This window comes from Leucopleurus acutus, assembly GCF_964270905.1.
Source record: "Leucopleurus acutus genome assembly, chromosome: Y".
Taxonomy (NCBI): Eukaryota; Metazoa; Chordata; class Mammalia; order Artiodactyla; family Delphinidae; genus Leucopleurus; species Leucopleurus acutus.
In genome coordinates, this window is record NC_139164.1 from 1,684,796 (window position 1) to 1,695,681 (window position 10,886).

Consider the following 10,886-nt stretch of genomic DNA (forward strand, 5'->3'; position numbering starts at 1 on the left):
TTTTTAAAAAAAAACACATTTAATTGTTCTAGAAATATTATCCAGTTATTTGGGGGCAGGATGAAATGGCAGGTGAAGAAAAAGCATTTCCAGATGTATTGACCTGGCCAGCTGGATTAAGGTGTGTAGATTTACAGGAACACAGCAAGTATTTTTGTTATTCAAGGTCACTTGGTCAAATCCTGGCGCTGAATGCACAGGAGTTATCCTAATGTTACTGAGTTTCGGTGTGGAAATGCAAACAACTTGAAGTAAAATAGGGTTTCTTTTAGCCACCACACCTGAATTAGGAAAAGTAGACCAATTCTCCTTCCCGATTTCATAGCTCTCTGCCCTTCAGAGTACCATGCCATTTTTACCCTAGTGCCTTAAGGTAATGTCTTATATACCACTACTGTCTTAGTATTTTTGGTTGTTCGGGTTTTTTTTTTTTTTGAAATTTATTTATTTTATACAGCAGGTTCTTATTCGTTATCTGTTTTATACATATTAGTGTGTACATGTCAATCCCAATCGCCCAGTTCATCCCACCACCACCACCCACCCCCCGCTTTCCCCCCTTGGTGTCCGTACGTTTGTTCTCTACCTCTGTGTCTCTCTTTCTGCCCTGCGAACCGGTTCATCTGTACCATTTTTCTAGGTTCCACATATATGTGTGAGCATACGATATTTGTTTTTCTCTGACTTACTTCACTCTGTATGAGTCTGTAGACAACACCGATTGTTAACCAAGGTAATGAGCAGAGAGAATCAGCAAGTTTACTATAATAATCAGATTGTATGATTTAAAAAAGGGGGAAAAAATGGGAAGGAAATCGCAGAAAGAGGCGGCATATGTATACATATAACTGCTTCACTTTGTTTTACAGCAGAAACTGACACAACATTGTAAAGCAACTATATGCCAATTAAATTTTTTTTAAAGTTAAAAAAAAAAAACCTAGCACTGGACTGTCGCCAGAACAAACCGCTAATGGGGGAGAGAAAGATGGGACTTGATGTCACGTAGACACTCACACAGCTTGGGGATGGGGACAGACATTCAGAACACGGAACAGGATGGGCTAGTGCACAGCACGGTGATGAAAGCTGACGATACTGTATTAGGAGCTCGGAAGTCGCTAGGAGAGTAGATCTTAAAAGTTCTCATCACCAAAAAGAAAGGGCAACTATGGGACCTGGTGGAGGTGTGAGCTCATGCTTGGTGGTGACCGTTTGGCAAGATTTATAAACATGAAATCAGGGCTTCTCTGGTGGCGCAGCGGTTGAGAGTCCGCCTGCCGATGCAGGGGACGCGGGTTCGTGCCCCGGTCCGGGAAGATCCCACGTGTTGCGGAGCGGCTGGGCCCGTGAGCCATGGCCGCTGAGCCTGTGCGTCCGGAGCCTGTGCTCCGCAACGGGAGAGGCCACAACAGTGAGAGGCCCGCGTACCGCAAAAAAAAAACCCCATGAAATCAGGACTTCCCTGCTGGTCCAGTGGTGAAGACCCCGAGCTTCCAATGCAGGGGGCGCAGGTTGGATCCCTGGTCAGGGAACTAGGGTCGCACATGCCATGCAGTGTGGCCTAAAAATAAATAAATGGTCACAGAATTTCCAAAGTAAATAAATATATGAAATCGTTATGTTGCAACCTTGAACTTACACCATGTTTGCACGTCAATGATAATAGAGCTGGGGAAGAAAGAAAAAACAAATCACAGGCATTGGTCTCTGGTGGGTCCCCCACCATGTTTGGGCTTGACACCCCCAGTCTGCGTGATACATGCAGGGATTTCCTGGTGGGGTTAGTTAACTCTGCCGGCTTGTTGCTGCTTGTTATGCGAAATAACTTTTCTAGAAGGCCACTCCTTGGTATCAACAAAACGCACAAAAATATTTCTCTGGCCAAGTGCTTTGTAGGAAATGTTGAAAAACATGCCCTTTTAGAGCAGTTTCTCAAGGACTTTTTTTTACCCCCTGCCTTTTCCTGTAAGTTCTTGGAATGAGTCCTTCACTAAGTCATCCAAGAACTATTTTTCGATTATTTACTGTTCAAGGAACCAGGAACCTCTACAAGAGATTTGTAAAAATATAACCTTGGCAGTTTGGGAAAAGACAGTAGGAAAACAAGTTGGGAAGAAACCCTTATACTGCTTCCTTTTCAAAGCAATCTGCTCTGGTAGGTGTCCTTCTAAGAGACAGAAGAGGAGAGACACAGACACAGAGGAGAAGCCCCAGGAAGACAGAGGCAGAGACGGGAGGGATGCAGCCACAAGCCCAGGGACGCCTGGAGCCCCCAGAAGCTGGAAGAGGCAGGAAGGACCCTCCCCTGGAGCCTCTGGAGGGAGCGCGGCCCTGGGACACCCTGACCTCAGAGTCTGGCCTCCAGGATGGGGGAGGATGGACTTATAGTGTTTAAAGCCTCTGGTTTGTGGTCATTTATTACAACCACCCCAGGAAACTAATACACACACACTCTGTCAGCCTGTCTAGATCTCAGCTCTTCATCAAGACTGTGTCCTCCTCCAGAAAAGCTTTTATAGACCTTCCAGGTTTCAGTAGTGGGCCAAGACCAGTATAGAAAGCGCCCAGTATTGGGGACCAGATGTGTACCAAGCATTTGATGTCCCTGATTATTTCATCATCCAATACCCTGGGCATGGGCACCTACTATTTCCCGTAAGGGTTTGACCAAGTGCAAAGGCAATGCCTTAGACAAAGGATGGTCTTTTCAACAAATGATGCTGAGACCACTGGACATAATAGGCACAATGATACAGCTTGATAGAGGACTCTTAGAACGCTTGGGTGGGTCTTCTTGAGCTGCCATAACAAAGCACCCCAGACCGGGTCCCTCGAACAATAGACATTTATTTCCCCCTGTCCTGGAGGCTGGAAGTCCGAGATCCAGGCGTGGGTAGGGTTGGTTCCTCCTGAGGTGTCTCTGTTGGGCGTGTAGATGGCCATCTTCTCCCTGTGTTCTCACAAGCAAAATTGAGGAAATCTGAGCAAGACGGATGGATGGCATCCATGCCCGTATTCTGGTTACCATGGTTACTCTATTACTAGAGCTGTATGGTTGAGGGGAAATAGGTAAAGGGCACATAGAAGCTCTGGTGTTATTTTTATTTCCTGCAACTGCACGTGAATCTATAATTATCTCAATGTAAGAAAGTTTATAAAAAGAAAATAGACAGCTGTGTACATCTCATGCTATAGTGGCATCAACTGAACTTGAGTTTCAGGGATGAACCCAAAGACATCATGATGAAGAAACAGAACAAGAAATTTGCACCGAAGACTGCTTGCTTCCAAAGTCATATTTTTAACCACCCTGGAAAAAAAAAAAAAAAAACCCAGTGGATGAGGGTTCTGATTTCTCCATATTCTCACCAACACTTGTCATTTTTTTTTTTTTATTCTAACCATCCAAATGGGCATGAAGTGGTATCTCTGGTTCTGATTTGTAGTTCTCTAATAAGGAACGATGTTGAGCATCTTTTCATGTGCGTATTGGCCATTCCTGTCATCTTTAGTAAAATATCTGTTGACATCTTTTGCCCATTTATTAGATCATTTGTCTTATTTTTAAAAAAATTTTATTGCACTAGAGTTGATTTACAATGTTGTGTTAGTTTCAGGTGTACAGCAAAGTGAATCAGTTGTACATATACATATATCCACTCTTTTTTTCTTTTTTTTCATTTGTCTTATTATTGAGTTGCATTCGTTTGCGAATATTTTCTCCCAGTCTGCAGTATATCTTTTCATTTTCTTAATGAGTGCTTTGAAATTTGATAAACTCTAATCCACCCCGACAGATCAGGCTTTTGCTACCTTATCTAGAAAATTCCTAACCTAAGAGGACAAAGATTCTCTCCTAAGTTTTCTTTGGCAAGTTTTGTCGATTTGTCTCTTCTGTGTGGGTCTCTGGTGCATTTTGAGCTCATTTCTGTGCACGGTGTGATAAGGAGCTAAATTTGTCCTTTCGCGTATTTTGAAAATCCAATTATGTCAACACCGTCTGCTGAATCCTCCACTGCGTGTTTTAACAGGCTGCCAAAGCTCTGTGAAATTTCCCTAGTTTGGACATTTGAGTGGGTTCCCCAGACCCTGCAGAGCATACTCACACTCCTGCAAAGCTTTCCTTTAGAGGTATTGATGGGGAAAAAAAAGCACAACCTAAAAGGTGAGAATTATGCTTTATTCAGTGGACTTTGTGAGGACGGAAGCCCTGGACACAGGTTCTCAGATCGCTCTGAGGGACTGTTCCCAAGAGGTCCGGGAGGAGCCTGGATAGATAGGAGATTAAAAAAAATAATAATAATCCCAGATAGCTGAACATGAAAAGATGACTGCTAATTAAAGAAAAACAGACATCTCAAGTGCGTGAATGTAGTGCTTTTCTGTGTGTGGGGAGATGCAAGAGTCTGGGCTCACGGAAACCATCCTTCGGATGTGCACCTTAAGTCTCTAAGGCCAGGGTCCTGTTGTTCTCCACCCTGAATCCCCACCGTCGGGGGCGCTACAGAGGCTGAGGGCTGCAACATCCTTTGTTTCCTGAGAAGGCAGGTGACATTCTTTGCCCCCAGAGGCGGAGGAGACGGGGCAGGAAGACAAACGTGCAAGCCGGCCAGTAACGGGGGGTCAGAAACAGCCCGTGCACAAGCGCCCCACTGCCCTGCCCGTGGACAGGGCTCTGAGAGCGAGTGAGCTTTCCAAGGGGCTCAGGCAGACCCTTGCTCGGGCTTCCCTGGTGGCGCAGTGGTTGAGAGTCCGCCTGCCGATGCAGGGGACGCGGGTTCGTGCCCCGGTCCGCGAAGATCCCACATGCCGCGGAGCGGCTGGGCCCGTGAGCCATGGCCGCTGAGCCTGTGCGTCCGGAGCCTGTGCTCCGCAACGGGAGAGGCCACAGCAGTGAAAGGCCCGCGTACTGCAAAAAAAAAAAAAAAAGGTAAGGCCCAGAGACGGGCGGGCTGCATGAGTGATCACACAGCTACCCCGAAGCATGGCGGGGGTGGCCAGAGAGCTGGGGGTCTCGGGGCTCCGTCTCCTGTCCGGACCCCTGTCCCCCTGACCATTTGCGGGCTATAGGGTCACGTCCAGCATCACCTCACTTCTAGGCAAGGAGGGAGAGCCTGTGTCGCTATCACAAACCCAAATTGAGTCACCAGGCTCTCAAACCCTACCCTCGCCTGCAGACGAAAGCGCGAAGTGTTTAAACCACAGCCAAAGAGGATACCTGTGGACCCACGTCGCCACGGAATCCTCCAGCTGTGCTCCCTCCGTGAGGGGTGCCTCACTGTCTGATGATTTAGGAGAAAGGTCAGCAATTGATGGACAAATCTGACCCTGGGTCTATTTTTGTAAGTCCCTCTGGAGCGAAGAATGGTTTTCACGTTTTTTTCAAGAGTTGGACAAGATAAACAGAACAAAAAGAAGGATATGTAAGGCGGACCTTATGTGGTCCACGCAGCCTACCAGAGTCCCGTGTGGCCCCTCACGGAAAAGCACTGCTGATCTCGACCCCTGGATTTGGAACAAAAAAGTCTTCCAGCGTGTTTGGTATGTATTTCTGACACATACCTGGTTGCCAGAAAGAATTAGATGGGACTGACTTACAAGAGGAGAATGGCTTACGCCGGAAGGGTGAAGGATTTCGTAGCAAATCACTGAGAGGTGAAGTTAAGGATGGTGTACTGGGCGTGGCGTCCTCCTGCCTTGAAACCAAAGGTAGTTTCTCTAAACCAGGTGAGTTGTACACCTGTCACCTTATGAGCTTGTGTTGGCAGAATGCCTAGACAGGGTGTGCCCTGCTTGCAGACGGGCTGGTGGGGCTGGTGGTGGATGGAGGACCAAGCGAGTCAGTAGGTTGTGGAAGAATGCCAACACGCCTAGTGGACAATGCTCTTGGGGTCTAGCCCCACAGCTGGACGAGGCATGCAGCAACGCCCGTGGCCAGTGGCCTCAGTGTTTTCCTCAACGAATCGATGACTTAAATGAAGACAATCCCAGGACTTCCCTGGCGGTCCAGTGGCTAGGACTCTGCGCTTTCACTGCAGGGGACACAGGTTCGATCCCTGGTCGGGGAACTAAGACCCCACAAGCTGCACTGTGCGGCCAAAAAAATACCAAAACAAATTAAGAGAACCTCCTTGCTGGCTATAGGGCGGCCCCCGGACCCTGCTCCCAATGTGCCTGCATTTGGGGTAGAAAGAGACAAACTACAGACATAAAATCACAGAGGCTGTTTCTACAGGTGGTGCTGGGCAGTCAGACCCAACATCTTGGCGGTTTTCAAGGTCAATCCAAACCCACTGGCCACAGAGGGGTCGACTTGGATCTAAATTGTTGCTTGCTTTGGTCAAAAGCTAGGAGATGATGTTCCAACGGAAGGGTTTCCTTTACGTAAAACAAGATATTGGGACCCTAGGACCAGCCATTGTACTCCTGGTTTCTACCCAAGAGACATGAAACAAGCTGTGTCCACACAAAGATTTGTACAGGAAGGTTCGTAGCAGCATTATTGCTCAGAGTGAAAAAGTGGAAAGAACCCAAATGATCCATCAGCGCAGGAATAGATTCCTCAGTGTGTCGTTCCCATAGCAACCAAGATCCCCAATGCCAAGGTTATCTGCCATTGTCAGTAGAATATTCGGTTTAAACGCATTCGCTGCTTTGAATTCTCAAGTCCTCAGAAGCAAACACACAGTGAGTAGAACCGCCAAAGAATCCCTGGACAGAAAAGAAAAAACAAAAAACGCAGAAATAAACGTCTCTCCCTTGGAATAAAAAGTCGGCCTTTCAAACCAGGTTGCTGGGAAGGTGTGTGTATTTTTCCACTATATTAGGATTTAACAAAGGACGGCCTCCAGCTTTCGAATTCTTTGGTCCCAAAGACTGCCTAATCCCACGCGCCGCAGGAAGGTTGAACGCGCTAGCTTTTGGTTTTGAAGGCCCTGGTCGGCCCAGATTCGGTTTATTTCACTGAATGCATGCAGGCCTCCACCTTCCCATCGCTGGGTAAGTAAATTCTCACTGCAGGACGGGCGCGCCTTTCCCGCGTCTCCGCTGCGCTCCGGGAACGGGTCGCGGCCGGACAGCTGGAGAGGGGAGGGGGCGCCCAGGGGCGGACGGCGCGTATCCTGGAGGGTTTGGGGAACACCGCCACCCTTCCGGGGGAGGCGGGGGGGGCTGTCCCAGTGCAGGAGGGGGTGCATCTTCGTTTTGGGGTGGAGGGGACACGCCGGCGCTCGGGATGGATGTGGGGGGGCGTGGCAAGAGAATATAGGAAGGAGGATGTGGTCGCGCTGGGGGGCCGCCTGGAGGAGGGAGCCTAGTGGGTGGCGCCCTAGTGAGTGTGGGAGGGGACAAGGCCGCGCCGGGGGGGCGGGGACCTGGGGATTGGACCGGAAGTGTATGGAGAGCGGGGGGAGGGGAACGGGAGGGGAGAGGACCTGGGGGTTGGACCGGAAGTGTATGGAGAGCAGGGGAGGGGAGGGGCGGGGACCTGGGTTTGGACCGGAAGTGTATGGAGAGCGGGGGAGGGGCGGGGCGGGGACCTGGGGGTTGGACCGGAAGTGTATGGAGAGCGGGGGGAGGGGTCAGGGGAGGGGAGAGGACCTGGGGGTTGGACCGGAAGTGTATGGAGAGCAGGGGAGGGGAGGGGCGGGGACCTGGGTTTGGACCGGAAGTGTATGGAGAGCGGGGGAGGGGCGAAGCGGGGACCTGGGGGTTGGACCGGAAGTGTATGGAGAGCGGGGGGAGGGGGGAGGGGCGGGGGAGGGGCTGGGCCGCTCTCTGCCGGGGCGTGGCTCGCCAGGTCCCCTTCCTCTTCGCGGCCCGCCCTCTTTTGTTCCTTTCCCTTCCGGTCTCCTCGCCACCCCCAGCCCCCCGTTTCGTGGGGCGAGCACTGCCCGCCTGTCCCCAAGCGCTTTCGTCCCGCGGGTGTACAGGCCAGAGAGCCGGCCTCCAGCTGCCTTTGATGACTCCCGTGCCCCCAGCCCCAGGATCCAGTAGGCACCGGGCGCAGGGTCCCGCGCACCTGGCGGTGGGCGCGGCGCGTCCCGTGTGCGCCGTGGGTCCCCTGGCCGAGCGCTGCCTGGAGCGCAGGACTTGGCCGCGAGCGCTCAGTGTCCCGGGCCCGCCCACGAGATCCGGGGTGTGGCGTCCTCTCCCTCCCTAATCCGCTTAAAGTCCTGGGGCCTCCGGGGAATTGCTCTGGTAAACAGGTTTTCCTGGGTGGCTTTCTCGGGGCGGGCACTCGCAGGAGACTGGGGCCAGGAAGGAGCTGATTAATCCTGGCCGGGGCTGGGCACGGTGAGCACACCCCACCCCCCCCGGTCTTCCTCCTGCAGGCTGGCCACCAGGATGTGAATCCAGACTCACGAGGGTCCAGGATGCCAGACTTCTACTCTATGGCCAAGGGGAGAGGCGTTTAAATGTGGTAGCCTCGTTGGCCCCTCAGCCGACTTTCTGTGTGTGCGTCTGCGGGCCCGTGGGAGTTTGCCTGGTGGTCAGTGTTTACCAGATGGGCATTGGAAATCCGTGTTAACCAAAAGCCTGGGGCGTAACGGGGTGTTGGAATTTACAGAAATGGGGCTGGAGATTCTGTTTGGAGCAGAGACCTTTGCCTTTTCATGGGTAGATTTAGTTGGCTTGTTTTTGACGGGGTGATGGCTTTAGCTGGATTCATTCTTGGCCGTTGTTTATTGCAGGCGCTTTTATCGGTGGAGGACTTCTGGGGAAATACCACACAGATTGAGGCCTGGAGGGAGGGGCAGGAAGCCAGGAGCCCAGGAATAGCTTTGCATAGAATTTGGCAAGGGTGGAGACCAGATTTGATCCGTTGAAGAAATTCTGCATTGGAGGCAGTCAAGATTCCCCAAAACTGTGCAGAACAGGAGCCCTGGGGACACTTGGGCCAAGTACCCAAACAAAATACAGGCTGTCCTGAGGGTTTTGGAATGGCAAAGAGGGATGGGGGCCAGGGAGCTGCTGCCCCGAGAAGTACTATTTGGGGGAGGTTGCATAAGCAGGTAAGAAGGAACCAGGCATGGCTTTGTTGACATAAGAGAAGCCATTTTTGGCCTGAGCCATTTTGGGATCTAAGCCTGGCCACTATGCTTGCCCTTGAACAGGTCTTAGTAATGAATGATTTTTTTAAAAAATTAATTTTTATTGGAGTATAGCTGCTTTACAGTGTTGTGTTAGTTTCTGCTGTACAGCAAAGTGAATCAGTTATACGTGTACATATATCCACTCTTTTTTGGATTTCCTTCCCATTTAGGTCACCAGAGAGCACTGAGTGGAGTTCCCTGTGATATACAACAGGTTCTCATTAGTTATCTGTTTTATACATAGTATCAATAGTGTATATATGTCCATCCCAATCTCCCAATTCATCCCACACCCCCCTTTCCCCCTTGGTATCCATACGTTTGTTCTCTATGTCTGTGTCTCTATTTCTGCTTTGTAAATAAGTTAATCTGTATCTTTTTTCTAGATTCCACGTTTGTTTTTCTCTTTGGGACTTACTTCACTTTGTATTACAGTCTCTAGGTCCATCCATGTCTCTGCAAATAGCACAATTTCATTCTTTTTTTATGGCTGAGTAATATTACATTGCATATATGAACCACATCTTCTTTATCCATTCTTCTGTTGATAGACATTTAGGTTGCTTCCATGTCTTGGCTATTGTAAATGGTGCTGCTATGAACATTGTGGGGGGCGGGTACGTGTCTCTTTTGAATTATGGTTTTCTCTGGCTATATGCCCAGGAGTGGGATTGCTGGATCATATGGTAGCTCTATTTTTAGTTTCTCGAGGACCCTCCACACTGTTCTCCATAGTGGCTGTATTAATTTACATTCCCACCAACAGTGCAGGAGGGTTCCCTTTTCTCCACACCCTCTCCAGCATTTATTGTTTGTAGATTTTTTGATGATGCCCATTCTGACCGTGAGGTTATAACCTCATTGTAGTTTTGATTTGCACTTCTCTAATGATCGTTAATGATCTTAAGGGAACCAAAGAGCCAGCTGTTCTCAGGCAAGAGAAGGAACAGTAGCAAAGGTAACAAACCAGTGGTGACGCCTCCCAGTTCTGCTTCAGTGGGGATTAGTCTGAAGCCTCAACCACCAGATCCACTGGGACCTACAGGAGGAGGATGATACTGACCTTTTCTGACCCTGTGACTTCAGTCAACCAAAGCTTAGACTCTGTGGACCTCGGCCCCAGTGCAATGCTCAATTCTCCCCTGCTCCAGCCCCTTCATGAATATGCATGTGCCACCCAAGCATTTTCCCCGCCCCCTCCACGAATATGCATGTACCCTGAGATTAAAGCTTCCCCAGTTTTGCTGTTCGGGAAACACTGCTTTGGGAAAGGGCCCCTGTGTTCTCCCTACTTGCCGCAAATAATAAACCCTTCCTTCTCCTGATTTTGGCTTGGTTGTCTTTGGCTGCACACCCACCAAGAGGCGACCCCAGTTTTCGGGTAACGGTCCTGGGGTCTGGCCTTGATCTTACGGGTCTGAATTCACTTTAAGGAATGCAAAGACTCTAGTGGCTTCAAAGTATCAGGGACAAGGGTGTGGGTGGGTCTGGGAGGGAGGTGAAAGAGCACAGCTCCTATTAAGTGGCATGTGGGATCTTCCCGGACCGGGGCGCACCGTGTCCCCCGTATTGGCGGGCGGAATCTCAACCACTGCGCCACCAGGGAAGCCCTGATTCTTTGTTTTAAATAACTTTATTTTTTAAATTGGAGTATAGTTAATTTACAATGTGTTAGTTTCAGGTGTACAGCAAAGTGAGTCAGTTATACATATACATATATCCACCCTTTTTCAGATTCTTTTCCCATATAGGTTATTACAGTGTATTGAGTAGAGTTCCCTGTGCTGT